General features: G+C 39.7%; 2 long non-coding RNA genes across 4 annotated transcripts in view; one reads left to right on the top strand and one right to left on the bottom strand.

Annotated features, from left to right (window-relative positions):
- Positions 1-26,104, top strand: part of LOC108395788 (uncharacterized) — a 66,121-nt gene that overhangs the window by 19,253 nt on the left and 20,764 nt on the right. The gene's annotated exons all lie outside the window — the stretch shown is intronic.
- On the bottom strand, positions 4,117-25,997 carry LOC140845172 (uncharacterized). Its single transcript, XR_012123911.1, has 3 exons — positions 25,905-25,997; positions 25,386-25,515; positions 4,117-5,035 (listed from the first exon to the last, which is right to left on the bottom strand). It is a non-coding gene; the product is annotated as an uncharacterized lncRNA (long non-coding RNA).

Here is a 26,104-nt window from a genome sequence, read left to right as displayed (position 1 = left end):
GTCTGTTGTGTGATTATGTCTGTGATGTCCCTCCCACACAGAGTCTTGAATATTCATCTCTGACTCTTGCACATGACTTGACTCCTTGTTGATAGGGCCTTTTCCTAAGATTCTTTTGGTGATAATCTACCAAAAGATACTTACACATGTGATACTTACACAAAGGTGAATGTTAGAAATATCTCAGGGTATCACACAGTCTTCCCCCCACATTGAAGGAGTAATGACCGTATTCAACAGAGCTTGTTTTAGGTCTTAGTGTTTCCATATAAGTCACTAGTGCTCTTCTTTTCACAGATTCTAAGAGCAAATATCTATGTCAAGGAGACTTAGGTAGAAAAGCCTTCCCATTTCTTATGATCATGATGGCATTCCCAATTTGCGTGACTCCTCCAAACCTCAGTTAGCCCCATTTATGTGGATGAGAGCAGGTAGGAAGTTGGGCAATGAATTCTTATAGATAGTTCATTTATTATTTTGCTTTGTGTCTTTAAAAAGACTAGTATTATTTTGTTTTTCTTTGATTTTTTTTCTGGCTGTAAAAGTAGTAATCCTAACTGTAGAAAATACAAGTAAAACATAAAAAAAAAAAACAAATACCACTGGTTAATTAAATCTTAGTGTCTTCCTTCCATATCTTATTTTCTGGAAAGAAAATTGGAAAATTCTATATATATGATTTTTACTAGAAGATGAGAATCACGGTCTATGTAGGATTTTGTACCCTGTGTATTTTCATTTTGCATTCTAAGGTGGCATATCCTGGTGTCTTTAAATATGTCTCAAAAACATAATTTTTAATAGCTGCATAGGAGTTAACCATATTTTATCAAGATGTATTTAACTGGTCTCCTACTGTTCAACATTTCAGTTGCTTTTGTAGTTTTTACTATTATAAATCAATGATAAATAGCCTTTAGGTAATTCTTGTATTCTCAGTTTCATTCCTTAGGGTAGATTTTTAGGATAACCACTGGGCCAAATGGTTGTATGTATATATATATCTTGCCCAGTTTCCTTTGAGAAAGTTAGTTGCAATTTAAAAATCCCACCTGTGGCATATGAGAGGTCCAGTCCTACTGCAACTTCATTAGCACTGTGTGTGTATGTTTGTATGCACGTTAACATACTTCTGCAAATAGATAAATGAGGTAGATAAGAAGATACAGTGTCCACTTTTTCAAAAATTAAAAAATATTACCAGCTTTATGAAATATAATTGACATAGAGCTAGTAGTGTAAGATTTTTTAAGTAAGATCATTGATATACACTCTCATGAAGGTTTCACAAGGAAAACAATGTGGTTACTACATTCACCCTTATTATCGAGTCCCTTCCGATGCCCCACTGTAGTCACTGTCCATCAGTGTAGTAAGATGCCGCAGAGTCACTACTTGTCTTCTCTGTGCTACACTGTCCTCCCCGTGACCCCACACACACCATGTGCACTAATCGTGATACCCCACAATCCCCTTCTCCCTCCCTCCTTCCCCACCTGCCCTCCCCCACCCCTTCCCTTTGGTAACTGACAGTCCCTTCTTGGAGTCTGTGAGTCTGCTGCTATTTTGTTCCTTTAGTTTTGCTTCATTGTTATAGTCCTAGTAGTGTATGATTTTAACTTGTGTATACATAACTAGTGAGGTTGAGTACTTTTGCATAGTTATTTTGATAGATCAAATGATCAACTTATATCGTTGAATCAAATGACCCAAATTATATTCATTTTCCCAGTAGATTTGTGTATATATATGTTTTTTCTTCACATTCCCTTACCGTAGCAGCTGATAAAAAAAACCCCAGCCTTACACATTCAGAAGCAGATGTTTTATACATATATAAGATGAAATAGAAGCCACAGAATTTTTGTGATATTTAAGAACTGATCAGATCATACAATCAGACATATAGCAACAGAGGCAGCAGCCTGGGAGAGAGCCTAAAGTTGACAAGGAAATAATGGTATTGTCAGAGGACTTGAGACTAAATGACAATCTTTGAAGGAAATTAATAATAATTTGCTCAATTTCATTTTTATCGTTCTTTTCCAATGACTCCAGATGCCATCTGTGGGTAGGCAGCTTCTGTATACATAACCACCTGGGAAGCTTAGATCACGGGAGTTAAGGGCACTGGCTTTACACCCAGGGCTGGCTTTAGGCCAGGCATTTTCTACCTACTCCTGAGTGATCTTAGACAAAGATTACCTAACATTTCTTAGCCTCAATTCCATCAACTGAGATATAGAGATAATAAAACCTCCTTCACTGTGTGGTGAGGATGAAAAGAATTTATGGAAGCCCTTAGCACAGTGACTGATACATAATAGGAACCCGATATATGGTAGCTGTAACTGTGGTCATCCAGGAACATAAAATCTCATCTGCCACCAGCATCTTGTACCAAGGTTACCATGCTGTGTCTCTGTTACTCTTGGCAGTCCAATCATGGTGAAATAAGTCTAATTTCTTCTTTTCATTCATGCAAACTTAGCCATGTGGCCTGTAGTTCAGTTCACTACCCTGCCCCAGTTATGTGTCAAGTGATGCTGTTCTCCTAAACCCAGAAGGCAATGAGAACAACCAAACTATCTAGAAAATGCAACAAAAAAACCCAATCACACAATCAGGTACTACCTCACACCTATTAAAATGGCTAAAATTTAAAAGACTGACCATGCCAAATGTTGGTGAGGACATGGAGAAAATGGACATCTCACACACTCCTGACAGGAATGTAAAGTGGTATAATCACTCTGGAAAACAATTTAGCACTTTAAAAAAAGTTAAAACATCCTCCAACCATATAATCCAACTGCTCTACTTCTAGATTTTTATCCAAGAATAAAAGCAATATATGTTCATGCAAAGACTTGTACACCAAATGCTTTATTGGTAATAATAGTCCCAAACTAGACACATCCAAACATCCATGAACAGATGAGTAGACAGATTATAGCACATCACATAACGAAATACACTCAGCAACACAAAGGGATGAACTACTGGTACACAGGACAATGTGGATGGATGTCAAGATAATCATACAAAGGGAAAGAAGCCACGCACACACAAAAAAAACAGTACGTATTGTCTGATTCCATTTATATAAAACTTTAGACAATACATATAACTCTATATGACAGAAAATAGATCAGGGATTGCTTAGGCGTGGGAAGTAGGGAGGGGTGGAGAAATTTCAGAGGGGCATGAAGAGATGTGAGGATGATGGATACAGTCACTTGATCACACCAATGTTTCAAGGGAGTGTACATACCGAATGATACACTGTGTAAAGTGTGTCACTGATAAAGTGTATCAAATGACATACTTTAAATATATTTTATTTATTGTATATCAATTATACCCCAATATATCTATCTGAAAAAAGATCAGTCAATTATAAATCAGTGTGTTTTATTCATCCTTCACTCATATTAGTCTCTGGATTTGATTAGTAGATCTGATAATGGATAGGGACGCAGATACAGCAGTCTCTTGACTCCAAAGGCTACACTTTAATTGAATCGTACACTTCTTGTTAGAAAGAGTGGTAATTCCTATTAACAGACTCTCGAACTCACACCTTTTGGCTCCTAAAACAGTTCCATTTCTGTTCATTTTCCATTTCTTTCATGGTTTAGACTAAATTTGAATCGTACAAATCACACATATGGGTATAACATGAATATTAAAATCTGAGCCTATTAGAACTTGTGGTCTCTTACAACTACTGCTCCGGGTGCTACCTTTCACTCCTTTTGTCCGCACGAGGCAAAACCTATCTATTTGAATATTAGATTCATTACTGATAGTCCAGGGATTCACCCAAGGGATCTCAAGAAGAGAGACAAAACTAAGGAAAATGATGCATGACACATGCAATTCAAATGCTTGCCAAAGAGGAAGTCACTGTTGAAATTGCCAGCATCCATCCATTTGTTTTCTTTAGCTATTCCTTTTTGTCCTCCTACTTCTTTAGCACTGTCCCTTCATAGAAAAGAGTTGTTAACCTTCTGGATACCACAGGAAAGGGCTGGACTCGCAGGAATGCCTTCCTCTTAAGACAGACCTGGAGCTGCGCTGGCACCAACAGGCTCCTTGGCAGCCTTTCAGCCAGGGCTGATCTCCCTCGTTCATGGTTTGGTGGGCAAGGAGGCCAGCTGCCATGGCAACACGCAGCAGCTGTTTCAGGCTAGAGGGAACGTTCCCTGAGGCCCCTCACCATCTGTGGTCCTTGGCGACTTCTCTGCCTTGGTGAAGCAGGCGGGGAACCACTTCCTCCAGGGATCTCCCCCAGCTCGCGGATGGTATAAACGGGCAGGGGAACCGCGTTGCCAGGGCAGCAACTCCTCTACTTCTTCCATTCGAAGAAATTCTGGCTCAAGGGATCTGCTTGGTGCTCGCAATGGCAAAGTCAGCAAGGAACTGCGTTATCTTAATGGTTTCCACACAGCCTTTCCGGAGAGGGGTTGCTGTGGTGGGGTGGCTGTGGGGGATGGGCAGGGAGCACAGCTGAAGAGGCCGGTTTCCAGGGACCTCACCTCCGTGTTTACATCCCCAGCGGTAGGGGCCGGGCAGGACTCTCACCAGCTAAGCCCCGAGGCCACCTTTCAAGTGTGTTCTTGCTCCTCTCTGCTTCCTTTCTTCTTTCAAAACCTCAGGGATTCTGCTAGTTTTTCCTCTCCTAATTCTTGAGATCTCTGTGACTAAACCTCCCACCTCGCAAGACTAGTTTCGGGGGAGGATGCTGCCTTTGCTCATGCTCACTTTCCAAGCACTCCCCCAGAACACACACAAAAAATCCCGTTGGAAAAAAGGCAGGTTTTTTATGCAACGGAAACAAGGGTATCACAAGAATAATAATGCTGGGGAAGCACACCAGTTCTGTAAATGGTGACTGCGTTCATCCATTGGAGGGCGTCCTTTCCCTTCAACCCTCAGACATCTTCCTATTCCTGTACTTGGAGCCTTTGATGGGAACAAAGGTGTCTTTGCTGTTCAAGCCCCTGGCTTCGAATCTTGTTTGAAGCTATTCCTACTAGTTGAGAAAACACATGTGAGTCACATACCCTTGCTGTACACCCATTTGCTTATCTGCAGAAGGAAAAGATAAAATTGTCTTCCCTGCAGAATTGTGGTGAGAATCAAGAGGAATAATATATATGAAAGTACTTGGTTACTACGCAGGCCCCCCACAAATCTTTATCATTTTGGTAATTTCCATTCTTAGGGAGCATTCTTGATTGATTGTCTCACTCAATTATTCACTCAGTGAATGAATTACGGAGCTTATTCTAATACTTCCTTGAAGGCAGCTTACATAACCTGCAGGAGGGTCGCTTTCCCCACTGGTACAGTGGGAGAACCACAGCCTCAAAGTATGATTTTGAAGATGAAATGAGGTGCTTACATAGAAATGTATATATTGGTACCAGAGTACCTGCTCAATTAATGGCCATTGTTATTGATTGCCTACTATATACTTGTCTAAGTTTCTTCTTGAAAGTCTTGAGTCATGCTGCTGTGACTCATCTTCCCCATGATGCTTTCTAGCACTTGGAAAGGCTGAGAATTAACAAAGAAGGGCCGTTAAGTCCTCACTAGAGATAATGACTGTGTGCAGGCCCAGGAGTTCCTTGAAATGACCACAAGACTGTAATGCTTCTCAACACCCTTTATACTCAGTGGAAGGCTTGGCCCTGACCTTGCAGCAGGCACAACTTGCTTTGGGGAAACTGAACCCTTTGTTGCCTCTTCTTATTTTCTTTGGGTCTTTCTGTCCACATGGCCCAAGGGTTGATACTTAAGACACCCCAGGACTCTCATCCGGTCCAGCCTTCCCTCAGGTAGTTCCCAGGTCCTCCCTGCCTCCAAGCTCACCTGACCTGCTGTTGGCTATTCCTTCCAAGTACAACTCAGTGTTCAGCAGTGTAATCTATAATGTATAGCTAAGACATTAAAAAGTAATGAACACTTAAAACACTGCCCCTCCCAGAAAATATTTTTGCAGTTCAAGTGGGACTTTCAAAGACTTCAGTCCTAACCCCTTTGTAAAAGCTTTCATATTTACATCAGCCTGCAATGTTTGAGCTCTCCCTTCCCTGAATTACTGCTAAACTTGGAACATTTTAGATTGAATTGTGCTTTAATTATTTCATGTGTTTGTCCGTTTTCCCCAGTGAGATTGTAAATTTCTCAAGGGCAGGACATTCTTGTATACTTCTTGATACTCTGACCAGCAGTGTTGGACATGAAGTAGACTCCCAATAATAAAAGTTACAATTGATTTTTTATGGCGAGAATTTCCTCAGGCAGGAAAATGTCTTCTAAGACATGGAAGTTATATTTGGAAACTTGAATTCTCCTAAACTCCTAATTGATTCTAAAATAATTTCTTTTGGGGGTGTTGTTTCTATATCCTTCTTCCTGAACAACCACCCAGGACGATTCTATTTAAATGAGGATGTCATTTCAGTTGGAGTAGCTTTAAGAGAGTTCGTATGATGGCCTTGTATAAATTTATATACAAAGGGGCAGTTGTGGAGCTGCGAATATTCTTTATTCAAACTGTCTAATTATTTCTGATAAACTGCTGGATATCTCAGTTCCAGGAAGTCCAAGTCTAAATATAGGTCCTATTAAGGGAAGTGATGCTTAATGGAATTGCATCTTCCTTATTGATTAGATATTTTAAAGATGTGACTTTTGCTCAAAACCAAAAGACAGATATATATAAGAAAAGCATACTCTAAAATAGTTAAATCAGAGAAAAAAAGCAGGTAAAGGATAAAAATGTTAAGATTAGCTAGGTTATCATAGTTTTTAAAGAAAGTTTTCTTTCTCATTCTTGGCAATGGGAAAGAAAGAATTCCTCAGACATAAGACCTCTCCAGGAAAAGGCTGCTCACCGCTAGTTCCCCAGGTATATATTAAGGAAATGTGAATAATGTCATACACAGTGTCATCAACTGTGACAAGAATATATAAGGGCAGAGCTGTTCTCAAAGGTAACATTCAGTGTATCAAATTCCTTTTTCTGGGGGATAAATCAAAGTGTCTTTTTAAAGGCAATGCATTAGCTCACAAGGGTCAAAGTGACATCCTCTGTAACACCGAAGTACCTTGCTTTCCTCTGAGGGCTGTTTGCATCACGGAGTTGTGCTCAGTCACACCATCCCACCACCAAATAACAGACAGGTGACAGGGGGTTCCAGGGTTAGTTTCCCTTTCAGGAAATCACTGGCTTACATTCAGGTCCATTTCGAATTACACTGACTTTTCCATGACAAGAGGCAGCAGCTGATTAGTGGCAATTGGTGGCAATAGACTCACTCCCTTCAGAGAAGAGAGGGATGGAGGAACTGACCCAGTCAGTCCTGGGAAGGTGTTTAGACGTGTGTGGAGAATGGCCTGCAGGAGGGTACATTGGTTCCATTGCTGCTGAACTTCTTCCAGGTTTTTTTGTTTTTGATGTTGAGGGGGCTCTGTTATGAAATAGGTAATAAATGTCACAGAGATGAATGAGGAGCTAAAGACTCCTCCAGGCTTCTGTAGCTCAGCTGGTTCCACACGAACAATCTTGGCAGAGAGGCTACTGTCAGAGTAACAGCAATGAAACAATCCTGAGTGCAGGATCTGCAGACTTAGTATGTGTACAAACAAACCAGTGATTACACTAATTGTTTAGTGGCTCATTCTTACAAATGTTTTATAGGCACCAGCTCATTTCCCCCACTATCACTCACCATATTACCACCTTCTTTGAGTGAATGAGCAGATCTTTCCAGTTTCAAAGGGTGTCCCTGTGGTTCCTTTCACTGTTCATTGTTGTTTTCATTTTCCCCCTTCCTGCTTTCTAACACCACATTCATGCACGAGGCTGACTTCTGACCACCCTAACCCACAGCCAAAGCTGGAAGAGGTCCTGACTGATCTAAATGAATCTGCGTAATTGTATCCATATTGGCACAGTTACTCATGTGGTGATTGCCTTCCCATTTCTAAACCTATGCCAGTCAGCCTCTGAGATTGCCGTAGTCTCAGAGATTTGATCCAAGGGGTGTGAGAACTCAGCTGGCTCAGTTAGAGTGGAAGACTTTTGATCGTTGGAGGAATAAAAGTTCTCTTTCCTCCAAAATGGTGTAATATGGAAAGTGGAGGCCTGGGCCCAAAGCATTCACCTTGCTTAAAGGAGTCTACTTTGAGGATGAAGCTAACATCCAGAGGAAGACAGAGCAGAAACAACTACCAAGACTGTGCTGGAGTCCTGATCAAATAGCATCTGGATTTCACTGTCTCTGGACTTTTCACTGACACATATGATACATTTTCTTTATTTCTTGTGCACTTTGAGTTGGGTCTTCTGCTTAATGCAGTGAAACCCATGCCACTTGATAAGCTTCCTCTATTCAGGCCCCTCTCCTATGCAGTCCCAACCAATCTGGACCTTTCTAGGGAGAGCAATTTCAAATAGGAAATAAAACTCTTGCCCAGAGGAAGTCAAAAGACTAGCTCAAAGAATATCCATTGGTGAATTGTTACCCAATAATTCTGACTCAGCTTAACCTGGTGCTCAAGGCCTAAAGTTGTAGATCACATATGTTGGTGTGTCTAAATATTGAGCCTCCCTTAAGTAGTTTGTAGTATCTGTGAGGATAGGGGCAATGTATGATGATTTGAATATAATCCTATAGTGCTGAACAAAATGTTTTGCACCATGTATATTCTCTCTTTAAAAGTACTTCTCTTACAAAGTAATTCCCAGCCAAGGAGCTTGATATGACTCGCTGTATTTTTTAGAGACCATCCCATTTCATTTGCATTTCCATAACGATTACTGATTTTTTTTTATTTTTTTATTTTTTTTAATTTTAGTATCATTAATCTACAATTACATGAGGAACATTATGTTTACTAGACTACTCCCATCATCAAGTCCCTCCCACATACTCCATTACAGTCACTGTTCATCAGCATAGTAAGATGATACAGAATCACTACTTCTCTTCTGTGTTGTACAGCCCTGCCTGTGTCCCCACTACATTATGTCTGCTAATACTAATGCCCCCCTTTTTTCTTTCCCCTTATCCCTCCCTTCCCACCCATCCTCCCCAGTCCCTTTCCCTTTGGTAACTGTTAGTCCATTCTTGGGTTCTGTGAGTCTGCTGCTGTTTTCATCCTTCAGTTTTTTTCTTTGTTCTTACACTCCACAGAGGAGTGAAATAATTTGGTACTCGTCTTTTTCCACCTGGCTTATTTCACTGGGCATAATACCTTCCAGCTCCATCCATGTTGTTGCAAAGGGTAGGGTTTATTTTCTTCTTATGGCTGAATAATATTTTATTGTATACATGTACCACATTGTCTTTATCCACTCATCTACTGATGGACACTTAGGTTGCTTCCATTTCTAGGCTACTGTAAATAATATTGCGATAAACATAGGGGTGCATATGTCTTTTTCAAACTGGGCTGCTGCATTCTTAGGGTAAATTTCTAGGAGTGGAATTCCTGGGTCAAATGGTTCCTGGGAGTTTTTCTATTTTGAGTTTTTTGAGGAACCTCCATATTGCTTTCCACAATGGTTGAACTAGTTTACATTCCCACCAGCAATGTACTAGGGTTCCCCTTTCTCCACAACCTCTTCTTGTTTGTCTTTTGGATGGTTGCGATCCTTACTGGTATGATGTGATATCTCATTGTAGTCTTAATTTGCATTTCTCTGATGATTAGCAATGTGGAGCATCTTTTCATGTGTCTGTTGGCCATATGAATTTCTTCTTTAGAGAAGTGTCTGTTCAGCTCCTCTGCCCATTTTTTAATTAGATTATTTGCTTTTTGTTTGTTGAGGTGTGTGAGCTCTTTATATATTTTGGATGTCAACCCTTCATCAGATCTGTCATTTGAATATATTCTCCTGTACTGTAGGATGCTTTTTAATTCTATTGATGGTGTCCTTTGCTGTACAGAAGCTTTCCAGCTTGATATAGTCCCACTTGTTCATTTTTGCTTTTGTTTCCCTTGCCCAAGGAGATATGTTCATGAAGAATTTGCTCATGTTTATGTCCAAGAGATTTTTGCCTATGTTTTTTTCTAAGAATTTTATAGTTTCATGACTTCCATTCAGGTCTTTGATCCATTTCGAATTTACTTTTGTGTATGGGGTAAGACAATGATCCAGTTTCATTCTCTTACATGTAGCTGTCCAGTTTTGCCAACACTAGCTGTTGAAGAGGCTGTCATTTCCCCATTGTATGTCCATGACTCCTTTATCATATATTAATTGACCATATATGTTTGGGTTAATATCTGGACTCTCTATTCTGTTCCACTGGTCTGTGGATCTGTTCTTGTGCCAGTACCAAATTGTCTTGATTACTGTGCTTTGTACTAGTGCTTGAAGTTGGGAAGTGAGATTCCCCCCACTTTATTCTTCCTTCTCAGGATTGCTTTGGCTATTCGGGGTCTTTGGTGATTCCATATGAATTTTAGAACTACTTGTTCCAGTTCATTGAAGAATGCTGTTGGTAATTTGATAGGGATTGCATTGAATCTGTAGATTGCTTTAGTCAGGATGGCTATTTTGACAATATTAATTCTTCCTAGCGCAGAGCATGGGATGAATTTCCATTTGTTAGTGTCCTCTTTAATGTCTCTTAAGAGTCTTGTAATTTTCAGGGTATAGGTCTTTTATTTCCTTGGTTATGTTTATTCCTAGGTATTTTATTCTTTCTGATGCAATTGTTATGGAATCGTTTTCCTGCTTTCTCTTTCTGCTAGTTTATCATTAGTGTATAGGAAAGCAACAGATTTCTGTGTATTAATTTTGTATCCTGCAACTTTGCTGAATTCAGATATTAGGTCTAGTAGTTTTCGAGTGGAGTCTTTAGGGTTTTTTGTGTACAATACCATGTCATTGGCAAACCATAACAGTTTAATTTCTTCCTTAGCAATCTGGATGCCGTGTATTTCTTTGCTTTGTCTGATTGCCATGGATAGTACCTCCAGTACTATGTTGAATAACAGTGGAAGAGGAGAGGATTAAAGATGGCTGCGTGAGAGCTGAGACAGAGGCTTCCTTCTAAGACCGCATATAATATGAAAATATAGTTAATACAACTAATCCTGAGAGAGCAACAGGAAAGAGGACTGCGCCAGACTGCATACACCTGGAGAAAAGAGCAGACCTCATGGAACAGGGTGATGTACCAAAGCTGTGGACTGGTGGTACCCAAGCCCTTCCCCCACCCCAGCTCACAGGTGTGAGGAAGAGAAACAGAGCAGGGAGGGAGTGAAGGTCTGGGACTGCTGAATACCTAGCTCTGGAGATCTGCTCTAGGAGCACAAACCTACATTTAATGGTGCTTTCATGATACTGGGGTTGGATTATAGGGTTGGGAAGGTAAGACAGGCAGAATTCCTGGAGAGACTGAGATTCCAGCCACTTGTGGAAAGCAGGGATCCATATCTGGCTGCTCTGGGACAAAAGCTTATACCTGTGTGCTCAGCCCACTAGTTCAGGCAGTGGAGACAGGCATAGCAGCTGAGAGGCAGGAAACAGCTCTTTCCTTCCTCCAGGCACTAATACCACTCCCCTGCAAACCCCAACATTGCTTCAGGGGCTGAGCAGCTCCAGAGAGTAGAGCTTCTTGACACTAGAGGGCGCCATACACAAATATGAAATGCCAAAGGAACCTGGTGCACAGTAAAAGTAATATAACTGCTGAGAAAGATGACATGGACCTCATGACTCTTCCTGAAATGCAGTTCAAAATAAAAATCATTAACATGCTAATGGAGGTATGGAAAGATATTCAAGAACTCAGGAATGAATTCCAGTCAGAGGTCCAATCTTTGAAGAACACAATGGAGGGCATTAAAAGCAGATTGGGCATGGTGGAGGAGACAATAAATGAAATAGAAACTAGAGAGGAGGAATGCAAAGAAGCTAAGGCACAGAGAGAAAAAAGGATCTCTGACAATGAAAGAATATTGAGAGAACTATGTGACCAATCCAAATGGAACAATATTCACATTATAGGGGTACCAGAAGAAGAAGAGAGAGATAAAGGGATAGAAAGTGTCTTTGAGGAGGTAACTGCTGAAAATTTTCCCAATCTGGGGAAGGAGATAGTCACTCGGGCCATGGAGATCCATAGATCTCCCAAGAAAAGGGACCCAAGGAAGACAACACCAAGACATATAGTAATTAAAATGGTGAAGATCAAGGATAAGGACAGACTGTTAAAAACAGCCAAAGAGAGAAATATGATCACATACAAAGGAGAGCCCATCAGGCTAACATCAGACTTCTCAGGAGAAACCTTACAGGCCAGAAGGGAGTGGCACGATGTATTTAATGAAATGAAGCAGAAGGGCCTGGAACCAAGATTACTTTATCTGGGAAGGTGATCATTTGCATTTGAAGGAGGGATTAAACAATTTTCAGATAAGCAAAAACTGAGAGAATTTACCTCCCACAAACCATCTCTACAGTCTATTTTGGAGGGACTCCTATAGATGGAAGTGTTCCTAAGGTTGAATAGCTGTCACCAGAGGTAATAAAACCACAGTAAAGAAAGCAGAACATCTAATTACTAAGCAATTGCAAAATTAAATTAACTATCACCAATGTCAATCAAAGGATAGAAAAAGAGGACAGAATATGATACCTAATATGTAAAGAATGGAGGAGGAGAAAAAGAAAAGAACTCTTAGATTTTGCTTGTAATAGCATATTGAGTTAAGTTAGACCCTTTTTTAAAATAAGAAAGTTAACCTTGAACCTTCAGTAACCATGAATCTAAAGTCTACAATGGCAATAAGTACATACCTATCGATAATCACTCTAAATGTAAATGGACTGAATGCACCAATCAAAAGACATAGAGTCACTGAATGGATAAAAAAATAAGACCCATCTATATGTTGCCTACAAGGGACTCACTTTAAACCCAAAGACATGCAGAGACTAAATGTGAAGGGATGGAAAAAGATATTTCATGCAAGGAATAGATAGAAAAAAGCAGGAGTTCCAGTACTTGTATCAGACAAAATAGACTTCAAAACAAAGTCACAAGAGACAAAGAAGGACATTACATAATGATAAAGGGGTCAATCCAACAAGAAGATTTAAACATTATAAATATCTATGCTCCCTACACAAGAGTACCCACATATGTGAAACAAATATTAACTGAATTAAAAGCGGAAATAGAACTCAATGCATTCATTCTAGGAGACTTCAACACTCCACTCACTCTGAAGGACAGATCAACCAGACAAAATAAGTAAGGACACAGAGGCACTGAACAACACATTAGAACAGATGGACCTTACAGGTATCTACAGAACTCTACACCCAAAAGCAGCGGTATACACATTCTTCTCAAGTGCACATGGAACATTTTCAAGAATAGATCATATACTAGGCCACAAAAAGAGACTCAGTAAATTAAAAAAGATTGAAATTGTACCAACCAGTTTCTCAGACCACAGAGGTATGAAACTAGAAATAAATTATGCAAAGAAAATGAAAAATCCAACAAACACATGGAGGCTTCACAAAATGTTCCTAAATAACCAATGGGTCAATATCCAAATTAAAACAGAGATCAAGCAATATATGGAGACAAATGACAATGATAATTCAACACCGCAAAATCTGTGGGATGCAGCCAAGGCTGTGCTAAGAGGAAAGTATATTGCAATACAGCCTACCTCAAGAAAGAAGAACAATCCCATATAAGCAGTCTAAACTCACAATTAATGAAACTAGAAAAAGAAGAACAAATGAGGCTCAAAGTCAGTAGAAGGAGGGACATAATAAAGATTAGAGCAGAAATAAAAAAAATCGAGAAGAATAAAACAATTGAAAGAATCAAAGAAAGCAAGAGCTGGTCCTTCAAGAAAATAAACAAAATAGATAAACCCCTAGCTAGACTTATAAAGAAAAAAAGAGTCTACACACATAAACAGAAACAGAAATGAGAAAGGAAAAATCACTATGGACACCACAGAAATACAAAGAACTATTAGAGAATACTATGAAAAATTGTATGCTAACAAACTGGATAACCTAGAAGAAATAGACAACTTCTAGAAAAATACAACCTTTGAAGGCTGACCAAGGAAGAAACAGAAAATCTGAGTAGACCAATTACCAGCAACAAAATTGAACTGGTAATGTTCACATTGTTTTTTCATGTGAAACCTTCATAAGAGTATATGTCCATCTTACCTTAATAAACAAACAAACAAACAAACAAACAAATAAATAAATAACAGTGGGGAGAGTGAGCATCCCTGTCTTGTGCCTGATCTTAGAGGAAAAGCTTTCAGCTCCTTGCTGTTCAGTATGATGTTGGCTGCGGGTTTGTCATATATGGCCTTTATTATGTTGAGGTACTTGCCCTCTATACCCATTTTGTTGAGAGTTTTTATCACGAATGAATGTTGGATTTTGTCAAATGCTTTTTCAGCATCTATGGAGATGACCATGTAGTTTTTGTCCTTCTTTTTGTTGATGTGGTGGATGATGTTGATGGATTTTCAAATGTTGTAGCATCCCTGCATCCCTGAGATGAACCACACTTGATCATGGTGTATGATCCTCTTGATGTATTTTTTAATTCAGTTTGCTAATTTTTGTTGAGTATTTTTTGCATCTATGTTCATCAGGGATATTGGTCTGTAATTTTCTTTTTTGGTGGGGTCTTTGCCTGGTTTTGATATTAGACTGATGCTGGCTTCATAGAATGAGTTTGGAAGTATTCCCTCCTCTTCTAAGTCTAAGGAGAATGGGTATTATTTCTTCTCTATATGTCTGTTAAAATTCAGCAGTGAATCCATCTGGATTGGGGTTTTGTTCCTGGGTAGATTTTTTATTACTGATTCAATTTCATTGCTGGTAATTGGTCTGTTTAGATTTTCTGTTTCTTCCTTGGTCAGTCTTGGAAGGTTGTATTTTTCTAGGAAGTTTTCCATTTCTTTAGGTTTTCCTGCTTGTTAGCATAGATTTTCATAGTATTCTCTAATAATTCTTTGTATTTCTTTGAGATCAGTCGTGAATTTTCCTTTCTCATTTCTGATTCTGTTTATGTGTGTAGATTCTCTTTTTATCTTAATAAGTCTGGCTAGGAGTTTATCTATTTTGTTTATTTTCTCAAAGAACCAGCTCTTGGTTTCATTGATTTTTTCTATTGTTTTATTCTTCTCAATTTTATTTATTTCTTCTCTGTTCTTTATTATGTCCCTCCTTCTACTGACTTTGGGCCTGATTTGTTCTTCTTTTTCCAGTTTCAATAATTGTGACTTTAGACAATTCATTTGGGATTGTTCTTCCTTCTTTAAATATGCCTGATTGCTATATACTTTCCTCTTAAGACTGCTTTTGCTGCATCCCACAGAAGTTGGGACTTTGTGTTGTTGTTGTCATTTGTTTCCATATATTGCTGGATCCCCATTTTAATTTGGTCATTGATCCATTGGTTATTTAGGAGCATGTTGTTAAGCCTCCATGTGTTTGTGAGCCTTTTTGCTTTCTTTGTACAATTTATTTCTAGTTTTATACCTTTGTGGTCTGAAAAGTTGGTTGGTAGGATTTCAATCTTTTGGAATTTACTGAGGCTCTTTTTGTGGCCTAGTATGTGGTCTATTCTGGAGAATGTTCCATGTGCACTTGAGAAGAATGTGTATCCTGTTGCTTTTGGATGTAGAGTTCTATAGATGTCTATTAGGTCCATCTGTTCTAGTGTGTTGTTCAGTGCCTCTGTGTCCTTACTTATTTTCTGTCTGGTGGATCTGTCCTTTGGAGTGAGTGGTGTGTTGAAGTCTCCTGGAAAGAATGCATTGCATTCTATTTCCTCCTTTAATTCTATTAGTATTTGTTTCACATATATCAGTGCTCCTGTATTGGTTGCATATATATTTATAATGGTTATATCCTCTTGTTGGATGACCCCTTTATCATATGTAATGTCCTTCTTTATTTCTTGTTACTTTCTTTGTTTTGAAGTCTATTTTGTCTGATACAAGTACTCAACGCTTGTTTTTTTCTCCCTATTGTTTGCATGAAATTTCTTTTTCCATCCCTTCACTTTTAGTCTGTGTATGTCTTTGGGTTTGAGGTGAGTCTCTTGTAAGCAGCATATAGATGGGTCTTGCTTTTTTATCCATTCTATTACTCTGTGTCTTTTGATTGGTGCATTCAGTCCATTTACATTTAGGGTGATTATCAAATGATATGTACTTATTACTATTATAGGCTTTGGATTTGTGGTTATCAGAGGTTTAAGGGTAGCTTCTTTACTATCTAACCATCTAACTTAACTCTCTTATTAAGCTATTCTAAACACAGTGTGATGATTCTTTATTTCTCTCCCTTCTTATTCTTCTTCTTCCATTCTTTATATGTTAGGTGTTTTATTCTGTACTTTTTTGTGTTTCCTTTGACTGTTTTTGTGAATAGTTGATTTTATTTTTTGGCTTTAGTTAGTATTTCATTGGTCTACTTTCTTTGCTGTGATTTTATTTTCTCTGGTGACATCTATTTAGCCTTAGGAGTGTTTCCATCTAGAGCATTCTCTTTAAAATATCCTGTAGAGGTGGTTTGTGGGAGGCGAATTCCCTCACCTTTTGCTTGTCTGGGAATTGTTTAATCCCTACTTCATATTTAAATGGTAATTGTGCTGGATACAGTATTCTTGGTTCAAGGCCGTTCTGCTTCATTGCATTAAATATATCATGCCATTCTCTTCTGATGTGTAAGATTTCTGTTGAGAAGTCTGATGATAGCCTGATGGGTTTTCCTTTGTAGGTGATCTTTTTCTCTCTCTGGCTGCCTTTAATACTGTGTCCTTGTCTTTGATCTTTGGCATTTTAATTATTATATCTCTTGGTGTTGTCCTCCTTGAGTCCCTTGTGTTGGGAGTTCTGTGGACTTCCATGTTCTGAGAGACTATTTCCTCCCCCAGTTTGGGGAAGTTTTCAGAAATTATTCCTTCAAAGATACTTTCTATCCCTTTTTCTCTCTCTTCTCTGGTACCCCTATAGTGCAAATATTGTTCCATTTGGATTGTTCACACAGTTCTCTTAATATTCTTTCATTCCTGGAGATCCTTTTATCTCTCTCTGCCTCAGCTTCTCTATATTCCTGTTCTCTGGTTTCTATTCCATTAACAGTCCTTGCACCTCATCCAGTCTGCTCTTAAGTCCTTCCAGAGATTGTTTCATTTCTTGAATCTCCTTCCTGACTTCATCCCTTAGCTCTTGCATATTTCTCTGCTGGTCCATCAGCATGGTTATGACCTTTATTTTGAATTCTTTTTCAGGAAGATTGGTTATATCCATCTCCCCAGGCCCTCTCTCTGGGATTGTCTGGGTGATTCTTGACTGGGCCAGATTCTTCTGTCTTTTCATGGTGATAGAGGTGGTCATAGGCAGGTGGCGCATGTGTTTGCTGGGAGAACAAAGTACCTTCCTGCTTGCTGGTTGCCTTGCCCCTCTCTGCTGCGTGTGTTGGTTACCCACACACCAGGTCAGTCTCTGGGTTAATCCCCTGTGCTGCCATGGGTGGGGCTGCCCTCAGGGTAGCCCAGAGCCCTGTGGGGAGTGGCAGGTGCACTGGATGTGTTCTCCTGCAAGAATGTGCCCCTTCTTGCTTTGCCCCAGCCTCCTCTGTCTGCACTGGGGAGTTGCACACCTGCAGCAGCCTCTGGGTCTGTCCTGGGAAGCTGCGCACTGCGAGGAGACTCTGGGTGGTTGCTGTGGGTGGGGCCACTCTCTGGCTGCTCCACCACTGTGGTGGGGCAGCAGAGGCTGTAGGAAAGAAACAGCAGGCTGCTTATTGCTGTGAGGGGCTTCAAAGGTGTGTTGCCACCCAGGGATTTAGAGTGCTTGAAGTTCCTTAGGATTTCCAGCCTGCTGGGCTGAGTGTGCCAGGACGATTTTGTCCACCCGTTAAACCCTTGTCCCTTTAAGACTTTTAAAGTGACTTCTTTTCTTTTGTCCCTGGCGAGTTGGCTGTGGAGACCAGCTCGCAGTCTCAGTCCTGGATTTTACTTTTCCTTTTCTCTAATATACAGTACACCATGCAATGTGTGTCTGTACTGCTCGTGCAGATTACTAGGGCTGGTTATTTAGCAGTTCTATGCTTCCATTCCTTCCCCACTCTGATTCTTTTCCTCCCACTGGTGAGCTGGGGTGAGGGGGTGCTTGGGTCCCGCCAGGTCACATCTTTGTATCTTATCCTTTTTGTGAGATGCTGAGTTCTTGCAGATGTAGATGTGGCCTGGTTTATTGTACTGTATCTTCTGGTCTCTCTGTTAGGTGTAGTTGTATTTGTTGTATTTTCAAAAATATATATGGTTTTGGGAGGAGATTTCCGCCGCTCTACTCATGCCGCCATCTTGAGTCTCCCCCTCTGATAAGTAATTTTGAGCATCTTTTCATTTGCTTATTGGCCATTTGTATATCTTTTTTGGAGAAATGTCTATTCAAATCCTCTGCTATTTTTAAATTGTGTTATCTGTTTTTTGTTGAGTTGTAGTTCTTTATATGTTCTAGATATTGATCTTTTATCAGATACATGATTTGCAAATATCCTTTCTCATTCTGTAGGTTGCCTTTTCACTCCCTTGACAGCATTAATTGATGCAAAAAAGTTTTTAATTTTGATGAAGTCCTATTTTTCTTTCATTGCTTGTGCCTTTGGTGATAAATCAAAGAAATCTTTGCCAAGTCCAATGTCATAAATATTTTTGCCCAATGTTTTCTTCTAAGAGTTTCATAGTTTTAATTCTTGTATTTAGGTCTGTGATCCATGCTGAGTTAATTTTTGTATATGGTTTTCCAATAGCTTTTAAAATAATAAACAAACTGGATCTAAGATACCTTTTCAACTTTATATCAGCCCTTCAATCTCCCCATTACACTTATTTCTTATCATCATGGCCTCCTTTCTGCATTTTTTCCAGCTTCATTGAGATATAAGTGACATAGCACATTGTGTAAATTTAAGGTGTACAACATGCTAATTTGATACATTTATATATTACCAAATGATTGCCACCATAGCATGAGCCAACATCTCCATCCCATTACATTTTTTTAAACACACTAAGCTTTTGTCCATATGTGACTCTTCATACTTTTTCGGTCTGTCTAGATGACTCTGCATATCTGGTTCATGTTCACCCTTCAGATTTCAGCTCAAACATCATAATCTTAAAAAGGCTTTGTCTACTCTGTCTTTTCTAGCTCTCCCTTCTATTCCTCATCTTGTTCTTTCCAGGTTATTCTTTTTATTATATCCCACTTATTTCTTTTATAACACTTAGAAAATCTGTAGGTGCCCTGTTTATTTGCATGTTTCTTGTTCATCTTTTTTCCATGGGGGTAAAGCTTTTTTTCCATGGGGATCCATGCTTGAAACTGGATCACTGATTTACTCCCTTTATCAACCTTTCTTGGCACACAGTAGGTCCTCAATATAGTTCTGATAAATAAATGACTGCATACAAGAATGAATCACTGAATGAATGAGAAATTGGCTAATGGAAGCCTTGACCCAAGAATTCTTAATTTTTTGAAATATACCTTCTGCTTAGCTTCAGAACTGTGGGAAAGTATTCTTTTAATGTGACTAGTCTGTCTATTGGTTAGTAATGCCAATCTCATAAATTGCTTATTTTCCTTTAAGCTTATGTGAGATACTAAGGATTAGGTCTATTCAAAGTCTAAACTGTGCTATTTGGATTTAACCGACTTTGCTTTCTGTCCACCAGCCTTTCTATTCTGTCATTTCACTCTGAAATTTGAGGTGCAGTAATCTTGTGGAGGGGCTGACAAATAGGCCTTTCTAGAATGAGGAAGAGATGTGTGAGGGGTGGGTAGTGGGGAACATTCAGATTAGGGTTTGGTGGAGCTATCTGCTTACAAGCAATATTCCTTGGAAATGATCCATTGATGATTGTTGATATTGCTATACTGAAAGAAAATGTATTCAAGGACTCCTGCTGGGATGTAGGAAATGATAGCTACCTAAGCAATTCCTACAATATCTCAGCCACGATTAACATTGAGTTGGGCAAGCTGTTTTATCAGGTCATAATCATTTTCTCTTGTGTGAAAAGAACTGCCATTGCACGAGGAAGAGCAGTCTCTCATTTCTGTCAGACTTAACAACAGAATAACAAGGGTTCAGGGAAGGCTCCTTGTTCAAAACTCTTTTTAAACACAAGAAGAGTATTTTCTGTTTAAGCCATGGTTGGCCAGCTGAATGTGTGTTATGAATCTGATGCTTATAGCCATTGGCCAGCTGGTGTTCGGGAGGGCCTACATGGAGATGTCTTTGTGTGATTCCTTTCAAAATGCACACAAAGCTATAGTTGCCCTTTGCTGTGATTACATCCAGAATGAGCTGGAGTGACTAACCAGGCTGATGGAGAGTTGGTCTAATTTGGTTAAGAGTACCTATTTGAGATCATTAAAATGTCAGCAAGCTATATCTTGCTGCTTAAAAAGCATTGGAGTATGTCTCTCTGAATTCTCTTTGTACCCCTTTTTCTTTTGTGCTCTTCCCACTATTACATTCCTTATCTTGTCTACTTAACTATAAGCTCTTGTAGGGCAATACCCTGTCTGATTTAAAATTTTGCATCCTCTATAGCCTTTCCAATACTTAATTTCTAAAAATTAGTAATAATGGGACAATAATTAACATTTATTGATCCCATATATACATGGCCATGTGCTGGACTCTCTGATTTGTTTGTAACAACTTAATTTTCCCAATAACCTCTTGAGTTGAGATATATACTACTAAAAGTTCCATTATCTGATGAGTAAATTAAGGCATGGAATTGTTCATTAACTTCCAGTGGTCACACAACAAGTATCTGACCAGGCCACTGACCCTATAACCTGTGATCTTAATCTCTCTGTACTGTATAACTGGTGATGAATAAGTGTATATTGAATGGTTGGTACATTTGCCCTTGGGTGATGAAGGCTATTTGACTCCAGACTACAACAAACCTGGAGGATCCATATTGGTGTTTACCAATTTTGAACTCTATTTAATCTGGAAGATCTCCAGGAGATCAAGTTAAGGTGAACCTTGATGTTCATTCATTAATTTATATTCAAATAATAATTCATTCAACAACTGTTTACTAAATACAAAATATTTATTTATATTCAAATATTAATTCATTCTAAATATAAAATATGTGTCCAGCTATGAGGACGTGTATGAGGATATGGTAGGTATACAGATATGATAGTGAACCACAAAGAAATATAAACCAAACAGCATGTTTTAAGAATAGTCTTCCCAGACCTAAAAAGCCCAGCCTCCCTGGGCCTTCTACACAGGTGATAAGCCAGGTTTTGACCAATATTTATATGATTCTCATAAAGATATAATAATAAAACTTTTCTATGAAAAAGGAAATAAGCTCATATTTGGCACTGAACTTCTGCTGTAGCAATCTTCCTGTTACCTGCCCCCCTTCCCTTGAGAGAGTTCTAGAGAGGTCACTGCAGCTATTACGATGTGTTTCAAGTCAGTTTGCACACTAAGGCACACCAGTCAAACACCTACATCCTGTCTAAGAAGGTGGGAAAGGAGGAAAGCAAGGGAAGAAGCAGAATGCTACAAATTCATTCCTGTTTGCCTCTGCTTTGATGGAAAGACTCCAATCCAAGCAATTCCTTCCTAGACTCAGTCTCAAAGCCATCTTAGGGATCTCCTTCTCAGCATAGACTCTGCAATGGCTTTGTTCTCATGTGTTAACTTAGTTTGTAAAGTCTTCTCAAGACAGGATCTGTTCTGTCTTCTCATCTCCCTCTCTGGAACCTTTGAAATACTCTCTTGACTAAAGTCAGCTCTTCAATTTTCCACTTTAGAAACTTTCTTCCTATCTTATTTCTCCTGCCTGACACTGTTTGGGCAGCTGGTGCTAGAGCTGCCTTCAGTCCTGGGCAGACATAGGGGAGCTTGGGGGCCCCAGAGAGCCAGACCCTTTGTCACCTGGTGCATCTTGCCCTGTGCCTGCCTGACTTGGCTTGGCTGGGATCCTGCTGGCTCTTTGTAACAGCTGTTTAATTTATACTTCTGATGATTTTTTTCTTGTGTTCAATTTCCAAATACATGCCCAGAGAGATCCCAGTTGTAATTTCCTTGAGTTCCTTTCTTTAATCTTCTCATTTCTCTTAGTTTCCAGGATCATTCCTTAGTTATGTGCTTGCCTCCCTCCTGCCCCCATCTCTTTCTCCCTCCTTCTGTTGGGCAGGGGCATGAGCAATGGCTCACGTCATCCTTGGTCCCTCATGCCACCGCTGGCCTCTGATGCATCACTTTAATGACACTGCTGACACCTACACAGTTCTCCTAAAATTCCTCCATTAGTCATTCCTTTGGTCAGAGCTCTAAAGGTCCTTTTAAAATTCATAAATGCTCTCTGGGAAGGTGGCACAGCTAGCCACTTTTTAGCTATTAGTTTTTTCATCAACTAGGTGCAGAGAGCAGGGTCGTGAGGTAATGTTTAAATAAGGGGGCTGGGGAAGTATGAAGCGATGCCTTGGAAGAGATGCTTCAAGCAAGTACTTCACAGCCCTGAAGTGGCTCCAAAAGGAGGAAGAGATGCTGACGGAAATGAAGAGCAACTCCAAAGCCAACTGCCTAGTAAGATGGGTGGCAAGTATGTGGGATGATCATTCCACTGTTGCCCTTCAGACTTATTTGGCAAGAAGGATTCTAGGTGACCACATAACTTATTGCCCAACTTAGGACACTTTTAAGAATGAAACAGGGAAACTCTTAAAATTTACATAGGGTCCATAGCTATAAACAAGGACTGTTCTGGGCAAATGAGTTTAATTATGTAACTGTAACTATGATCCCCCGAGTTACAGGAGGTATAGGTGAGGAATCTCTATGCAAGGTTAATAAGGAATTTTGCATCTTCCCCTAAGAGTCCAATAAGAAACCTTCCTTCTCTCAGGTCCACACACAGTCACAAAACAATTATTCCTTTGAATTTTCTAAGTGCATTAATTCATATGTATGTGTTCTTGGTTCAAAGCAAAAGGTGAAATACTTTTACTCCAAATGGAGGTAGGTTGGGAGTAGGTTGTGAAGGGCTTCAAATGTCATCCTGAGGAATATCAACTTAGTCCTGTCTGTGAAAGGAAACTGCCAGGGGAAGGATCCCAAATGACCTAGGGCTTCCCAATAGCACGTTGGAGCTGGTGTAGAGAATGGGTGGGTGGAGCCAACACTGGAATACGACATAATTTTGACAGGAAGTCCTACATGACTGTGGGCTCAGTGAAAGTGTGCCCCCACTCAGTGAAAGTGGGACCCAAGTAAGAGCAGTAGTGGAGATCACAGAAAGAGGGTGGCTATATTTGAAAGACACTGTGAAGTTACTGGATGTGGGGAATGAAGAAGGAATCAAATAGGACTCAGGTTTCCAGAAAGACTGACAGCCGAAGAGCAAGACTATTAGCCCAGTTGGGGAACACAGGAAGAGGAGCACAATTAGGGACAAGATAAGTTTTATTTCTTATGTAAAATTTAAAGAATGCTTATGTGCCAGGGCTTTGCCAGCACTTTATGTCATCTTACTTAATCTTTTCAGAGCCTCTGAAATAGGTCTTGTCATTATCCCCATCTTACAAAGGAGGGAAGTAAACCACAGAGTAAGTGCCTTGCTCTGGCCACCCAGCTAATATATGGTGAAGATGGGATGCGGGACAGCAAGAGCTCTTGCTCTTCATCACTGTGCCTACTTCTCTGAGATGTGGTTTGAATATATGCATATTGGTGGTGGCAATCTGGGGTTATCTAATTGTTGGTATAAATTTGGCAGATGAATGTTTTCTGATTTGTTTTAATTTTCCTTCTATTTAGTTGTATTTATGGACACTTTACATGGAGTCCCATTCTCTTCGCTTTCATGGCTGCAGCTGTCCTATCAGAGTTTTCATCTCAGTCCCTGATGAACAGTTGCATATTTTCAGCTGCCTGTTTAAAGTCCTAATTGCATGACTGCTGCTATGCACATATTTAAGCCCTAACCGAGGAATTGGAGCTAACTAGCTGTGTTAATCTGGAACATTCACTTATCTTTTCAGAGCTTCAGTTTTTCCTTCTTTAACAAAAAGGGGTTTGAAGTTGAGTATCTACCAAGACTGCAAGGCCTAGGAGGAGCCTTAGATATCTTATTATTGACAGGACCTCTTTACTCTGCCTATTGTTCCTAAAGTTATAACTACAGTTTAGATTTAATTTTAATTAAAAGTATATCTAATTAAAAATTCACATCAGTAGTCTCACTAGCCACATTTTAAAGCTCAGTTGCTACTGGTGACTAGGGGCCACTATAATGGAAAATGCTAACATAGAACATTTCATCATTGCTGGACTATTTTACTGAATAGAGCTGTAGATTAACCAACCATTATGTCTAAAGCCAAAATTATCTTTCTCTCAATTCATTCAAATGTCACACTTCCTATTTCTCATAATAGCATATGATACTTGTGTTATGGACTGAATTATGTCCCCTTCCCCTACTCATGTTGAAGCCCTAACCCACCATTACCCCTTAACTGTATTTAGAGATCAGGACTTTAGGGAGGTAATCAAGGTTAAATGAGACCATAGGGGTGGGTGGCCCTAATCAGATAGGGCTGGTGTCCTTATGAGAAGAGGTCTCTTCACCCTGCACACACACAGGGGAAGGACCAGGTGAAGAAAGAGGGAGAAGGGGGCCATCTGTATGCCAGGAAGAGAGGCCTCACCAGAGACCAGCCCTGATGGCACTGTGATCTTGGGTTTCTGGCTTCCAGACCTGTGAGAAAACAGATGTCTCTTGTTTCAGCCACCCAGTCTGAAGGGTTCTGATGGAAGCCTGAGCAGACTAATGCAGTCATACTCTCAGAAACCCAAACTTGAAATCAGGTATAAAGGAAAGGGATGCTTCACCCTACCCACTCCTTCCTAACCAAACCAATACATCGTCTTAGCCTTTTTTGAAATTAATCTTCTCTTTTACACATATCTTGAATGTTCTCCTTCTTTTTCATTTTCACTATTAATCTAGAATCATCTCATATCTGAGATACTGAGGCACCTGGCATCATTATTCCTACTACTACTCTAGATTTATAAATTAATCTCACCAAAAGGTTGTTCTCACCTTATTTTTTATCATAAATCTTCAGAGGTTCTGGATTAACTGTAAGGAAAAACCCAAACTTCTTTCCCCAAGGTTCCAATCTGGTCGCTATCTACTCTTAATGCCTCCCTCCCCAAGCTGCACACACTCTAAACAAACTGATCTTCTGACTCATGACTAGACTTTAGCAATACTGACCTTGCTCCTTGTCCTGGGGTTTTGCGCAGAAAGTAGGTGAGTCCTGCTCTTCATTGTGCCCATTCTGACTCCTCACCATCCATCACCCATCATTCCTAGTACAGCCTGCAGCTTCTCTCTCTCTCCTAAACTTCACTCATCAGCAGCAGCCACAGAAATTACAATAATAATGTAACTTAGTTAATGGCTACTATGAGCTACCAGCTAACTATACTTAGAACTGTAATTATCCTACTTTTCACAAAAACCCTATGCGATCAATATCATTGTCACCATTTTTTAATTGGAAGATCTGAGGATAATATTGTTCAAGTTAAGGCAAGTCTTAGCTCATTTCTCTTTTTTGTTTTCTGTCATCAGCACTGATTTGGTGCTTGGTACATGAATATTTATCTTTTTAAGTGAGGATCCTGTTTTACCTACTAGTCTAGAAGCTTCCTGAAGGCAAGTCCTGTGCTTTACACACTTCATTCAGTCATTGAAGCAGATCTCAAACTACACTGATTTCTTTCTGCTTACCCATTTCTCAACAACTTGCAAGTTTCTTTCTTAATCCCACCCCTTGAATGTTGGCATTCCTCAGATATCAGCCTTAGGCTCTCTACTGTACACATACGCATTGTGACTTCACGAGCCTTTGGCTTTGTTACCAGCTATGTGTGGTTGAGCACTGTCTGTGTGGTTCAGGCCCACCTGGCACAAGGGCCAAACAGACTCAT

This window comes from Manis javanica, chromosome 2 (assembly GCF_040802235.1).
Source record: "Manis javanica isolate MJ-LG chromosome 2, MJ_LKY, whole genome shotgun sequence".
NCBI lineage: Eukaryota > Metazoa > Chordata > Mammalia > Pholidota > Manidae > Manis > Manis javanica.
This window is presented reverse-complemented; position numbering and strand designations above follow the sequence as displayed.